Here is a 14,882-nt window from a genome sequence, read left to right as displayed (position 1 = left end):
CATTAACACACAAGAGAAAACAAGATTGACAGACTACTATCGTTAGTCTTTCTCAGAACACATCATCTAAAACAGTGAATAAATGGTCTGTTTCAAGCCTCTATTTGTTCAATGACACGACCATAATCCAGTAGAGATTGTGTTACTTAGAATTTCGTCGACGCGTTTCGATGGATTATTTCAACTTTTTCCATCTTTTTCAAGACAACAGATATATACAGTTTTCTCAGTTAGTTGTTTCCTAATTCAGCACGATCCTTTGTAAAGGGATTTCAGTTTCAATTATGTTCGTTTCCCAATCGTCTAGTATCTTCGATTTCATTCAGAGGAGAGGAAAATTATGGATGTGGCACCTCATTAAAACCTTATTCTTATGTTTGCCTTATTCTTATTCACCGTCCGTATTAGTATTTATATTTTTCACTGTCCCATATATTTTCCAAAGTATCCTTCAAAGGTTTGATGTGACTCCAACTGACGTGACTACATTAGGCGAGCAGCTCAGGATACAGGAAAATAATTCAACTCAACTCCGCCGTATGCTATTCCAAGTGCAGCCACCGTCTTGCACGTCCGTTCCTACCGTGATGTTTTCTCGACACTGTTGGACTTGGCCCTTCTGGCAAATTCACCCCTAGAACTTTTTGCATTTATCCTAGCCTTTTTCCTATGTTGTATTAGTGGTTTTAGACCTCTAGGCGCTTTTACACTGTGTCCCAGTGGGAAGTGCGTGCACTCTGCGTATGTTTTAGTGAGACTGACCTGCCCTCCCATAGGAATGCATGGGGGATCTGAGTGACCGTGTTAAGTCCTGATGTGAGAGGAGTGCAGGGTCGAGTTTGGTATGTGCGAACTCGTGAGATTGAATGCTGCGCGATGATGTGTGCGGCGTTACTGTGACTAGTGTAGAAGTGCCACTTCTAGAAGCTGGCATGTCTGTGTAATGAATGTGAAGTGACTGTCTGGCTCGTGATTGGCTGGTGTGCCTGGCTCCAGGAGTCAGGATGGGTCTGCCCCGGTGGTGAATGGAGAGATCTGCATGTTGATGGCAGGGAGGAGTACACCTGGGACCTGAATAGGGCTGGCCTTTCCCTCCACAATGCTGGCTCCACCCCCTGTGGTGCGTCTGATGTCCCTGGCCTGTCCTGTGAATAGGGAGAGGGGCTGAGCAAAACAAAGTGCTCAGGAACCAGTTGCATCTGGTTCGCCCCTTCCCTGCACCTTTGGAGACAAAGGATTTTGTGTATAAAAGAGGGGCTGTGACCCCATGAAAATTTTCTTGTTCTTGTGTTCTGACTTGAATCTACCAGGGGCGTGCTGCTGCTGGGGCCCAGGGGAAGGTTTGCCTCCCTGGGCCCTGCCCAGCCCCTGGATACTGGAGGACTTCTTTTGGAGCCTCCTGCCTGGCCTGAGGATGGCTGGGAGACTGTCCTTGCCCTTCATTCCTAAGGACTTATTATTTTTGATTGCTGAGGACTTTGTATTTTACCCCTAGCGCTGGGTGAGCGCTTTGGTTCTTTTCCTACAGAGCGCTTTGTTTTTCCCTTACAGCGCTGGCGGCGATCATTGCCGAGGGAACCCCGACGTAGGGATTCCCCCGCTCTGGTGTATTGCGGGTGCCCACCCCGCTTATATGTTTGGTGTTTATGGCGGATGCCCACCCCGCTTCTGGGAGCCCTAGCAGGTGCCCACCCCGCATGTCAACTTTATTTCCACACCGAGGGAGCCTACCCCTCTCACCGCCGAAAAGAAATCACCGCTGCGGCCCGTTCGGCCAAACCGGAAGTCAGGTACTCCTGCCCGTGACGGGGGCGGAGCCTGCAGCCAGCCGGAAGTGGCGCCAGAGTGGTAAATTTGCAGGGGGCTCCCGTGAGCGGTTGGGAGCCCCGGCGACGTAGGGAAGGAAGTGCAGCGTCCGACGACCCAAGCGGGAGCCCACCTCGCACTGGGATGCTCTGCGGGGGAAGCCTGGAGCCTTGCCGGCTCGATATCCAAGTCCCGGGTCCCAGGAGAGGGCCCGGGTGAAGGGAGGCAGGCGACCGAGGCCGACGATGGCAGCGCGAGGCTCCCAGGAGTGCAGGGAAGCCCCGCGCCACGAGAAGTGTGCTGCTGCTCCGGCTTGCTCGGTCCGGAGAAGTCCCGGTCCCAGAAGAGGGACCGGGTGTGAAGAAGAGAGCCCGGTAAGTGGGGGCTCCGTGTTGTTGGTGCCCCTCGAGGTACAGTGCCCTTTCCATAGTCTCTGAGCGGCCCAGTCTTGCAGCGGGCCGCTCCAATGTGAGCCAGTGCGCTCCAACGAGGGGGCCAGAAGTTCCAGTGGCGCCTCCGTAGCGGGCCACTGTACCGCTTGGGGGCAATGTTATTTTAAAGAGCCCCCAACAGGGCCCAGAGGGCACCGTTGTGCCAGGGCCCATTTGGTCCATCATGATTGTTCTAGAGCCTAGAGGGCTCCAATGATTGACGCATATTGATTTCAGGAGCCCGTGCGCTCCATGGGGACATGTTTGTTTTCTGAGCCAGATGGCTCCAACATAGGGCACATTGGTTTCAAGGGCCATTGAGAGCCCATGCCTCATATTTAACTTCCACAGCTGCGCAGCACTTGGTGCCAGCTGCAGCGTTTAGGCCCTGTTCTTGTCTCCAGCTGCCCAGCAAGTAGTGGGCAGCTGCAACGTTTAGGTCAGCGCAGATTGCGCACCCTTGACCTTCGCTGCCCTTGCAGCACGCCTTGACTTTGGGGGACACAGGGCATTTGAGCCCACTGTTTGAGATTGCCGGTTGGCCAGGGGGGCTGTTGGGATTGTAGGGCGCCAGGCCCTAATGTGATCTATGTGCTAAGAATATTATGGTGTTAGGAAATGTACCGTGTGTAGTATGTTTTGCGCACCCTGTGTTTTATACCTATAGATATGATTTCTGCATAGGAGGTTGGTTAATGCGTTGGGTGTTAGGAAATGTACCGTGTACCGTGTGTAGTATGTTTTGCGCACCCTGTGTTTTATACCTCCAGCTAATTCTGACAGTGGTCCATGTGGCCCTGTCTTGTCTAAATAGTCCCATGTAAAATTTTGCCCTGTGCCAGTTGGCACATTGTAAATTATGTGATTATCATCTAATGTGTTTATTATAATACAAAGGCTTTTTTTTTTATATATAACCTTGTGTGGAGTTTCTTTTGTGGTGGGCCTAGGGTGTTGCTGTGTGCGCGCGCAAACGCTTTACACATTGCCTCCGGGATAGGCTTGACTGCTCGTGCCAAGCTACCAAGGGGGTGAGCATGGGTTATCTTTGGCGTGTAACTCCCCAGCCCTGACTTAGTGGTGGCCTCTGCCTGGCTGTGGCGCAAGCCTTAGCCAACCAGAGATCCCATTTCTAACAGGTACGAATTCAGCTTCTTTTTTGTTCCGTGAGCTTTTCCCTCTCGGTTGTCTGTGATATGGTTTAGGCAATAGATGGATCGGAAAAAGGAGAAGGATCGACCAAAAGGGCATCCTCCACCTCATTCGAATAAGAAAGGCATACGTTTTCCATTCTAACGGTGAGGGATTCACACGTGAAGCAGTGAACCAAACAGGTAATTCTCTCTCAGCTGTGCGCTGCAGAATATGTATCAAACAACAAGAGAGAAAGGGAGGAGTAGTCACTCTTATTCCCTTGGGTAGATATACTCGAATCAACAAAAGAGTGTCAAAAAAATTCCAAAGAAGAAGAAATACTCCGGAATAAAAATGTGCAAGGAAAAACCTCAATTTTTTAAAAAGAACCCTCACTCAGTGACATGCTTCATCATCGGGTTCCCACCAGGGAGACCGAGTGCCTCCCTGGTGTGCTTCAACGCCTGAATTACAGCGGAGCAGGATTTTTTGTGCGGAAGTGTCAGCCAATTAGAGACAAGCTTGTTGTCGGAGTTAGGCTGCGCCAACATATGTACTTATACAATCACTCCACCAATCCCCACGCACTTATACATTCACTATACACTCTCCTTGGGGAACTCTAATCATCCAGTCTCTACGTACGTACTTGTACAATGACCGAGACAAAGTTACATAACCAAACTTTTCTCCCACTGTCAAAGGTAAGTTGGTTGCATACGCTGTCCAGAGCACAATGTAATGTGGTAGGGCCCAGGGACAGAATGTTGCATACATAATGAACACACAGACACAGATAGATAGTGGAACTGAGTACGGGCACGTGCGCTCGACTCCTTTTTATTACCAGGGTCACATGTCCAGTGACGTCTGTGCTGGATGCGTTTAGGGTGAGTGTAAGCCAGCCCTCCGGGAATGGTTGGTGCTGGCAACAAGTACAACAGTAATCATTGGATCAGACACAGAGATTCAATCATAAAGGGTCAATGATTTGTGCTGTACTAAGGTAGGGGCACCAGATGTGAAATAATACACAAAAGTTTCTATCGTAAAGGGTCCATGACTTGTGGTACACTGAGGTCGGGGCACCAGATGTGATATTATACACAAAATATTGTATCATAAAGGGTCCATGAGTTGTGGTGCACTGAGATGGGGGCATTAGAAGAATTCAGCGTGTGCGCAGCCAGCAATGATGCGTGGTCCGGGCGGGCCGCACTGGGAGCAATGTCTCTTGCCTACTGGACTGCGTCATCTGCAATTGCGACTATCTGAATTGTGAGCCCTGCAGTCCGCAATGTAGATGGAAGGCAGTAGTCAGCACAGACATGGAGGAATGCTTTTTGTCACTTCCTCTTGACAAAATCTAAGGACATAGAGTACAATTCTGTATGCAATTAATAAGTCATGTCTCAATTTAAATTGTGAGGTCTGCTGACCGCAGTGTAGGTAACAAAAGATGAAATATGTATGGAATACATTGTTGAAATGTGTAGGTTTCGGGAACGTTATAGTTAGTTGCCTACTGGACTCTGAAATTAATGAATCAAGACTGAATTCGAACTGTGAGCTCTGCTGGCCACAGTGTAGACTGCCATTCAGTGTTCCTTTGGACTTGGAAGATGAATTTGGTGATTGTACTAAAGCTATAATTGATATCAAAAAAGTTCTTGAAGCAAGGATACTAAAAGGATATTATTTAGGTTTCGAAGACGTTGTAGTTAGTTGCCTACTGGACTCTGTAATTAATGAATAAAGACTCAATTTTAATTGTGAGCCCTGCTGACCGCAGTGTAGGCCAGAGGCAGCGGTCAGCAAGGCCCCACAGCCATGTGGCGTTCAGTTGAGCTGCGCAGTTATTGGCAATTCAGCGTGTGTGCAGCCAGAGATAAGTGGTGCACTGAGTTAGGGGCACCTGAAGCAACCAGCATGTGCGGAGCCTGCGATGATGAGCGGTCCGGGCGGGCCGCACTTGTAGCAATGTCTTTTGTCTAATGAATTCTGCCTCAGTAAGGCCACGTGGCGATGACTTGTGCTGCACCTCTGGCGCTCTGTACGCAGCCTGCGATGAGTGGTCCGGGCGGGCAGCACTGGGAGCAATGTGTCTTGCCTCCTGGACTGTGTCATCTGTAATCGCGACTCCATCTGAATTGTGAGTCCTGCTGTCCGCCATGTAGATCGAAGGCAGTAGTGTGTACAGACATAACTCTGCGGTGCTGTGCCGCTGAGTCCGCAGGGGGCTTGTGTTGAGGAGGCCCACGGTCATGGCGTCGGCCACGTGGCAGGGTGAGGGCAGACGCATTGACCTTCACACAAGTGAACCACGCCCAGCGCCCCGGCCTATTTATTCACACTTTTACGCTGGAGTGGCGACGTTGGACCAGTCCACTGCGCTTCCACTTACAGGGGATGACAACACAGGTACATGACCGAGATCTTCCCCACTGTCTGAGGTAACATGGTTGCGTCCACTGTCCACAACACTACAAGCAACAGCAGTATATGTACACATGGAGCGGTTTGTGCGCTGCATAGTGAGGTCTGTCCAGCACATCACCGCTACACTTGGTATTGAGTGCATTATTATTGGTGGGTGACTTGCATCCTTCACACATGTTTTGGTTGCCACATCTTGCAACATTCAGCTATTGTGTGGCTGAGGGGCCATGCCGTTTTTGGAAGGTTCGCTGTCCTGTTGTGCGCTGCCTCTGTGGTTGTAGGGTGGGAGGTGGTCCGGGGGAGAGGTCCGGAGGGTGGTGGCAATGGGTTTTGTGGTCTTCTTGGGTGTGGGAGGTGCAGGATCAGTAGCTCTATGACATGAGTTGGTCTTCAGATGTGATTCTGGGCTGAGCTCCCTTTCACATTGGAGGGAGTCGTCTTTCTTTACAACAGTAAAAGGCAGATGTTACATTCCTACTGCTAACGCAGCTTATCGCCTGTTTTCTTATTATCATTAGCGTTATTTGTTGCTCTCATTTGTGGCGATTTTTTTTGCGGAAGCTATTGCTGGAAAATTGGTAATATCGGCTGTTTCACCAGGTTGAGAATGGAATGATAATTTAAAATCACTGAAAAAACTATAGGTTTAATGAACATTATAATTAGAAATTAGCATTTAAAAAACCTTTGAAATTCACTGAAAAAAACCATAGGTTTTAGCGACGTTCTAGTTACAAATTAGCATTTAAAAAACCTTAGAGGGGGGAGGAGCCTAGCGCTTGACCAAGATGGCCGCGTGAGCTTAGAGCTCCCGAGACCCTCGGGCCCTCCGTCGACTATCCTGTCTCTAATCCTGTCTGCATGCATGGCATCGTGTAGATGATTGGTCAGGGAGGCGATTGATGCTACCCGCGGTCGGATCGCCCACCGGGAACCGGACTTACGCCTGGCGGAAGATTGCGGCCTATCTCCCGGGGAAGCCAGGGGCTAGAGTTGGCTGGATGCCCGACTCCTAGTTGAACAACAACGGCCAGGCGAGGTGTGAACTGTCGGACGGAGGTCCCCGCTCTTTCACTTTCGATTTCGCTCCCTTTGTCAGCCCTGCTACTGGAGAGCTCTGGGTGGCTTTATTACCCCGGGGACGCTCTGCAGGCTACTCTGGAGGTCCACGGTAGAACTGATCACTCCTTATTCCTCTCCTTGAGAGGGACCCGTCTTAACTGAACCGACCTGCTTGGAGTCAACCATGTCGGGCAAAGCAGAAGGGGATCGGCTGAAGCCTAAGTCTACCAGGCGGGGAACCTATACCCAAGTCAACAGCATGGACCGATATGCTCTGCAGAAGGGATCACCGAGTGGATCGAGCCAGGTGCCGGATGCCCAGAAGGAGGACTCGCCTGTGGCCCCGGAGCTCTCCCTGCAGGATGTCATGGGCGCGCTCGAAGGGATGCAGACTTCGATTGGGAGACAGTTTGAGGCCCTGGCGCATAAGGTGGATGCCATTTTGGTGGATGTCAACCTGATCCGTGCGGACTTGGGCAAAACGAATGAACGGGTTAAGAACTTGGACCTCAAGACCACGGGCCTCACTGATGATGTTACGGAACTGCAGACCGAGGTTCGTAAGCTGAGGACCGAGAGTGATCTCGTCGCCCGCCGGCTGGAGGACTTTGAGAGCCGGGCCAGGCGCAACAATGTGCGCGTCATCGGGGTCCCGGAGTCCTCGGATGAGGCTTCGGTCGACCTGCTTGTTGAGGACTTGGTCCTTAATCATCTGAAGCCCAAGGGCCTTGGGAAGTTCTTTGCGGTGGAAAGGGCCCATAGAGTGCCGGGCGGGAGGCCTAAGGCGGGTGCCCCGCCGAGGCCGATCGTTGCCCGGCTCTTTCATTTTCGAGATCGGGACGCTATTCTGCAAGCATCGAGGGTGACGGGCCCGGTCCCCTTCCAGAACGCGTCGGTGAATTTCTATCCGGACTTCACCCAGCAGGTGCAGAGACAGGGCTTCCTGGGGGTGAAGCGGCGGCTCCGGGAAAGAGACCTGAAGTATGCCATGCTCTTCCCTGCCAGACTGCGGGTGGTGCACGACGATCGGACATTCTTTTTTGACTCTCCTGTTATGGCCGACGAATGGCTGGACGCTTTGCCCCGGCGACGGACGGGGGACGACACAGCCGAGGATGGAGACAGTGGCCGGGATGGGCAGGGCTGACATCTCGGAGCCGGTCTGACTTGATTTGACTATACTTGAAGACTTGCATAGAGTGCAGTAACTGTGGAGGGTTGCGGGAGGACGAGGGTTGCTCTTTTCCTCCCTTAGGGTACTTTTTGTAGACTTTTTGTTTTTGTAGGGCGACAGGCACACTGCAAGTTGGGGGGGCTTTGTAAGCTGCAGCAGGGGTGCAGGGTGGGGGGAGTTTCAGGGATTTTGGGTTTGTTGTTGGGGGGTTTATTTCTGCAAGGCATGATGCTTAATTCCAGGGCTGTTCCATGGTGGCTCCTCAGGTGTGGGGTGGGCCTCTTTCCGTTTGAGGATGGGGGGTAGGGGCTTAAGTGTTATAAGCTGGAATGTTAATGGTTTGGGGGATCGCATTAAGCGGGGGATTGTTTTGCAATTTTTGAAACGATCAATGCCGGATGTTGCCCTGCTGCAGGAGACGCATCTTATAGGTAATACGTGCTATGCCCTGAATAGGAAGGGGTATAAATTCATTGCACATTCAGGATTCTCATCTGGGTCCAGGGGTGTGGGCATCCTAGTTAGAGCTTCGTTGCCATTTGAGGTGGACTCCACCATTGTTGATGATAGGGGGAGGTTTGTGGCGGTGGCGGGGCGGTGGGAAGGACGGACTTTGGTTTTAGTTTCGGTTTATGTTCCGCCGGCCCTGCAGGCCTCCACGTTTGCAGATCTGGGTAGGGCCCTGCTGGATCTCCCGGGGGGAATGCTTGTGGTGGGAGGGGATTTCAACGCTGTTGGCTCCGGCCTGCTGGATAGATACCCGCCCAGAGACACAGGGGGGGCGCAGAAATGGCTTCCAGACTTCCTAGACACGCTTGGTCTGATAGACTGCTGGCGGCTCCGGCACCCCACACAGAGCCAATACACGTTCCACTCCGGGGCACATGGTAGCCTTTCCAGGATTGATTACCTGCTCACTCTGGCCGCGCATGCCTCGTTGGTATCCGAGGCGAGGCACATGGCGCGCGGTATATCTGACCACTCGCCAGTGTGGATCCGGCTGGATCTAGGTCGGGAGGGAGGAGGAAGGGTGGCCCCTATCAACCCTTGGTATTTCCGAGATCCCAAGATGCGCAGCGCCCTGGTAAAGAAGGTAGAAAATTTTTTCAAGGACAATCAGGGAACCGTGGACTCGGCAGTGTCGCTGTGGGAAGCTTTTAAGACCGTGCTTCGGGGGGAAGCCCTCTCCCTAGTAGTGGCTGCCAAGAGGCGTAGAGATGGTGAGATTCTGCAGGTGGAGGAGGAGATCGCGGCTCTGGAGGGAGCGATGGAGGAGGAGGTTACAGAGTCCTCACTGCATGAGCTTTGTTTGAAGCAAACTGAGTATAAAGACCTGGTGACGAACGCCGCTAAGACCCTCAGTAGGGAACAGCAGGGCCGACTGTATGATGTTGGTGATAAGGCAGGGAAACTCCTGGCGTGGCTGGACAAAAAAGAACGGGTCAATAGAGTGGTGCCAGAGTTGACGGGAGAGAGGGGAGAGGCGATTGTGGAACCTGAGGGGATTGTAAAGAGTTTCTCGGACTATTTCTGTAAGGTTTATGCCTCTGCGTCGGATAGGCCGCCCGAGGACTCGTGTGACCTCCTCCGTGATATCGAGTTGCCCTGCCTCTCTGCTATAGATAGGGACGATCTAGATGGTGAAATAACGGTCGACGAGGTGGCGGGGGCTATCCGCGCGTTAAACTCGGGTAAGGCCTCGGGACCGAACGGCTTGCCGATCGACCTGTACAAGCTGTTCCCGGATAGGGTCGCCCCTCACCTGAGCGCCATGTTTTTGGAGGCGCGGGGGGGTGGGGCCCTCCCGTTGGATCAGCGACTGGCGTCGATTGTGGTCATACACAAAGAGGGTAAACCCCGCGATAAGTGCGCCTCATATCGGCCTATTTCACTTCTTAACGCGGAGCCGAAAATTCTGGCTAAACTCCTGGCGACCCGTTTGATTAGGGTACTTGGCGACTTAGTCCACCCGGATCAATCCGGCTTCATCCCGCACCGAAACACAGCGTTGAATCTTAGGCGTCTTCATGGCGTAATCGCCAGGGCGGGCACGTTGCGTGAACCGGCTATTGTGGCGTCTCTTGATGCCACGATGGCCTTTGACACGGTGGAGTGGGCATACTTGTGGGCCGTGCTGGCCAAGTTCGGCTTTGGCCGCGGTTTTGTGAGCTGGGTGAGGTTGCTGTACGAGGGGCCGCTAGCTAGTGTTGTGGTGAATGGTCGGGCGTCGACTCCGTTTCAGCTTGGGAGGGGTACTCGGCAGGGTTGCCCCCTGTCGCCTCTGTTGTTCGCCCTCGCCCTTGAGCCGCTGGCTGCGTGGATACGTTGGCACCCGGATATACGGGGCCTTCGGTGGTCGCCTGAACACGAGGACCGTATTTCGCTCTATGCCGATGATATCCTGTTGTATCTTGCCTCACCTAAGAAGTCACTTATAGTGGTCTGTGACGTACTCACATCTTTTGGTAGGAACTCGGGTCTCGTCATCAATTGGAGCAAATCGTACTTGTATGTTCTTAGTGGCGAGGTTCCACCGATCCCTAGAACATGTTCGATACAGATCGCCCAGCAGGGTTTCGTGTATTTGGGGATCTTTATCTCCATGGACTCTGCTGTGCGCTATGAGAAGAATCTGCTCCCCCCCCTGGCACGCCTGAGGCGCGATGTTGAAGGTTGGCGGAGGCTGCCGCTCTCCCTCGTTGGGCGTGCGGCCCTGTTCAAAATGATGTCTCTCCCCCGCTTTCTCTACGCCTTACAGAATACCTTGGATTGGGTGCCGGCCAAATACTTTCGGGAGGTCGAAGGCCTCCAACGGACGTTGCTGTGGGATGGGCGGCCGCGAATTGCTATTGCAAAGCTGACGCTTCCATGGTACGACGGGGGCATTGCGCTCCCAGACATCCGTCGGTACTATTGGGCCACACAGCTGAGCGCGATCAATCATGGGCTTTATGGCCCTGCCCTCAGCCCTGGGTATGCCATGGACAGGTGGTTGCTGCGTGGTGGTAACTATTACAGGGCGTTGTACTCGCGATCCCTAGACTCGTCCCTCACGGGGCCCACCGGTGTGGCAGTGCGGGTGTGGAAGATGGCAACTGACTCGCTGGGCTGGAAGGATAGGCTCACCCTCGCTACCCCGTTGTTTGAATCGGAGAGATTGGGAAGGCTTTGGCATTCAAAAGGCTTTGATAAGTGGGACCTGATTGGCATCTCCAGGGTGGGTGATGTGCTGCATAAGGGGAAGGTGAAGTCCTTTGAGGAGTTGCAGACTGAGTATGAGCTGGGGCCCTCCGAGTATTTCAGATATATTCAGATGCGCCACGCCCTCCGATCAGTCCTCGTGGAGGGTGAGAAGGTGCCTGAGTCCTCTCCCTTGGAGGACCGGGTCCTTGATGGCCATATGCCCGAGAGCACGATCTCGCTCATATATAAGAAACTGATAAACGTCCGGGCGGACATGCTTCTGGGGCTGAGGGACCAGTGGACTAGGGATGGCCTCGAGTTAGATGATGAGGATTGGCAGTCAGCTGTTTCTTCTCCTAAGGAGGTTGCGATCCCGTCGCGTCTGAGGCTGGTGCAGCTTAAAATACTGCACCGAGTGTATGTGACGGGGCCAAGGCTGGTCCACATGGGGTTCTCGGAGGACGGCCTGTGCAGGAGGGGGTGTGGTATGGTGGGTACTTTCCTGCACATCATTTGGGAGTGTGGTGTCATTGTGGAATTCTGGAGGGGAGTCCATGCAGTAATGGGGGAGGTGACAGGCATTGCTGTGCAGCCGGAGGCGCGGTGCTGTCTCCTGAATATCTGGGGGCCCACTGACCTCGATGAGGCGCGGACCCAATGGGTGACCCTGGGTAACATGGTCGCTAAGAGGGATATCGCGCGATTGTGGGGCTCCTCGGGGCCCCCCACACTGACTGCGTGGAAAGAGAACATGGACTGGAGCATGTTTAGGGAGAAGACGGTCTATTGCTCTAGAGGCCGCCCCCGGAAGTGGCACGCCATCTGGGGGCGGTGGAATCAATACAGGGGGGGAATATGTCTTGCCCCTGATCTGGAACCGCCCGAGGAACAGCTTTCCCCCTGACCTTCTTTCCAGCACAGTCTGGTTTATGAACTATTTGGGCCTCTGCTGTCCCCCCTCTTCCTCCTTACACTATCTTGTAACTGGTAGATGAGTGGGGTCCGGCCTCCCCTGGGGGCTCTCACCATGGTTTTTAGTGTTCTTGCCTTGCTGGGGTTTGCTGTGCTTTTTTGTGTTTGTTTAAAATTGAACCTTTGCACTTCTCTTTGTACTGTACTGGGGACGCATCACTGTTTCTAATTATCGATGCTGCCGAACCTCCGGGTTGTCGGCTGAATAGCTGTGTCCTGATTTTTAAATAAAGGTTTTTAAAAAAAAAAAAAAAAAAAAAAAACCTTAGAAATTCAATGAAAAAAACACGTTTCAGGGACGTTCTACTTAGTTGAACATCTCACTTGTACAAAACCATATAAATTCGGCCTTTATAGTTAGTTGAGCGAACTATAACTCACGCCCCCGCAATGCACTGCTGATGACTTCACATATTACATCATTCATGACATGGTCAGTGACATCACTGATGACATCATCCACGTGAAAATCTGATGCATCTCCTCATACCTTAATAAAACCTTTGATACACCCACTCTAAAACACAGACTACCATTTTCGAAACAATAGAGACACCAGTACCAGTTACTACGTATGCACTGATTCCTAGGTCTACACACACATCCACTCATTCACCCATACAGTCTCATACATGCAGTGACTCATCAATACAACACTATTATAGGCATTCATACACCTATACAAACACTCACCACCAATCATCCAGTTACTCACACATCTAGTCAGTCATGCAAAGAATCAATCACACTTCTATTTACTCAGCTATACAGTTATACGCACACAACCTCACTTATTCATAGTGATACTAACATATACTTACTCTCTTATACAATCACTGATGCAAGAACACACTCATCCATACAGCACTCTCACAATCACTGACTCTCACGTATAGTCCTTTATATACTCCAACTCTCTTATGCACTGCGTTTTACATATGTAGTTACTTGGACATGGAGCACGGAGATATCCATTCACTCACAAACAAACCCCTACACACACTCACCCACCCACACAGCTGTTTCCAAATGCAGTCTTGAACCCATACACCCAGTGAATAAAGAACTCACACATCTATGCACAAAGTCACACTCCTACCACCCACCCACACACTCAGGCACCCATCCAAATACTCAGGCAACCAATCAATAACCCATATAGACACTCATGTAGCTATTCATCAACCAATGCAGCAGCTTGCTTACACAGCAATAGACAGACTGATACAGACATTCACACAGTTTAGCCACAAACCCATGAATTCTGTAAGACACATTTAATCACTCACTTATACAGTCAGTCACACATCTACTAAATCCTCCATCCACACACTTATATACCCACTTATTCTTCAATATACCTTGGCTAATATATTTATAAAACATATTTAAACTTTACAGAAACACACAGTCACTGGATGATGTCATCAGTGATGTCACTGACCAGGTCATGAATGGTGTAATATGTGACGTCATCAGCAGTGCGGGGGCGTGAGTTATAGTTAGCTCAACTAACTATCACGGCCGAATTTCTATGGTTCTGTACGAGTGATATGTGCATCTAACTATAACGTCCCTGAAAGCTATGGTTTTTTCAGTGAATTTCTAAGGTTTTTTTAAAATGCTAATTTGTAACTATAACCTCCCGAAAACGATGTTTTTTCAGTGAATATATATATATTCACTTAAAAAACCATAGCTTTCACACAGGTTATAGTTAGCTGGACATTTCCCTCATAAAAAACCAATGAAATTCCCCTGTTATAGTTAGTGCAGGCAACTATAACTCACGTGACCGCAATCCTCTGCTGATGACGTCAGATATTACATCATTGTATTTAGACACCTATTTACCCATGTCTTCTTCCATTAATCTTTAGCTATACATATATTACAAATATTTATTAATCAGAAAGACACATATGTAATCAGTGATGTAATATCTGACGTCATCAGCAGAGGATTGCGGTCGCGTGAGTTATAGTTGCCTGCACTAACTATAACGGGGGGAATTTCATTGGTTTTTTACGAGGGAAATGTCCAGCTAACTATAACATGTGTGAAACCTATGGTTTTTTAAGTGAATTTGCAAGGTTTTTTAAATGCTAATTCCCAACTATAACGTGTGTGAAACCTATGGTTTTTTAAGTGAATTTGTACGGTTATTTAAATGCTAAGTTATGTATTTATTAATATTTTTTTTTTCAGGTTTTTCACCGTGCGCGCGCGCTGTGGGCGCTCGGTGCGCTTCACGCACCGAGCGCCCACGATGCGTTGTGCGTGCCGTGCGCGCACTCCGCGCTTTTTCGTCAAAAAAATAAATGTTTTTTTCACCCTTGGGGGTCCTTCAGTGACCCCCTGACAAAGGCTAGGGGGTCAGGAACTGTCCACCCTGCCCCCTTTTCACGTTCTCCACCTTTGTTTTTCACTGCCTCAGACTGCGAGAGACAAAATGGCGGCCGACACTTCCTGATTTCGACCGATTCGAATGTTTACTGACATCTAACATCCAGTCAGAATTGCGCTCGCGCACGTCACCGTGCGCGCACGGTGCGCGCTAATAGATATATATGTACTTTTAACTAACATTTTCTCAGGAACTACTGAACAGATTGACTCCAGATATTCAAAAGGCACATCCCTGACCTGAGGACTACCTCTCTGCCAAATTTCAAGTAATT

Source organism: Triturus cristatus, chromosome 3_1, assembly GCF_964204655.1.
Source record: "Triturus cristatus chromosome 3_1, aTriCri1.1, whole genome shotgun sequence".
Classification (NCBI taxonomy): Eukaryota; Metazoa; Chordata; class Amphibia; order Caudata; family Salamandridae; genus Triturus; species Triturus cristatus.
This window is presented reverse-complemented; position numbering follows the sequence as displayed.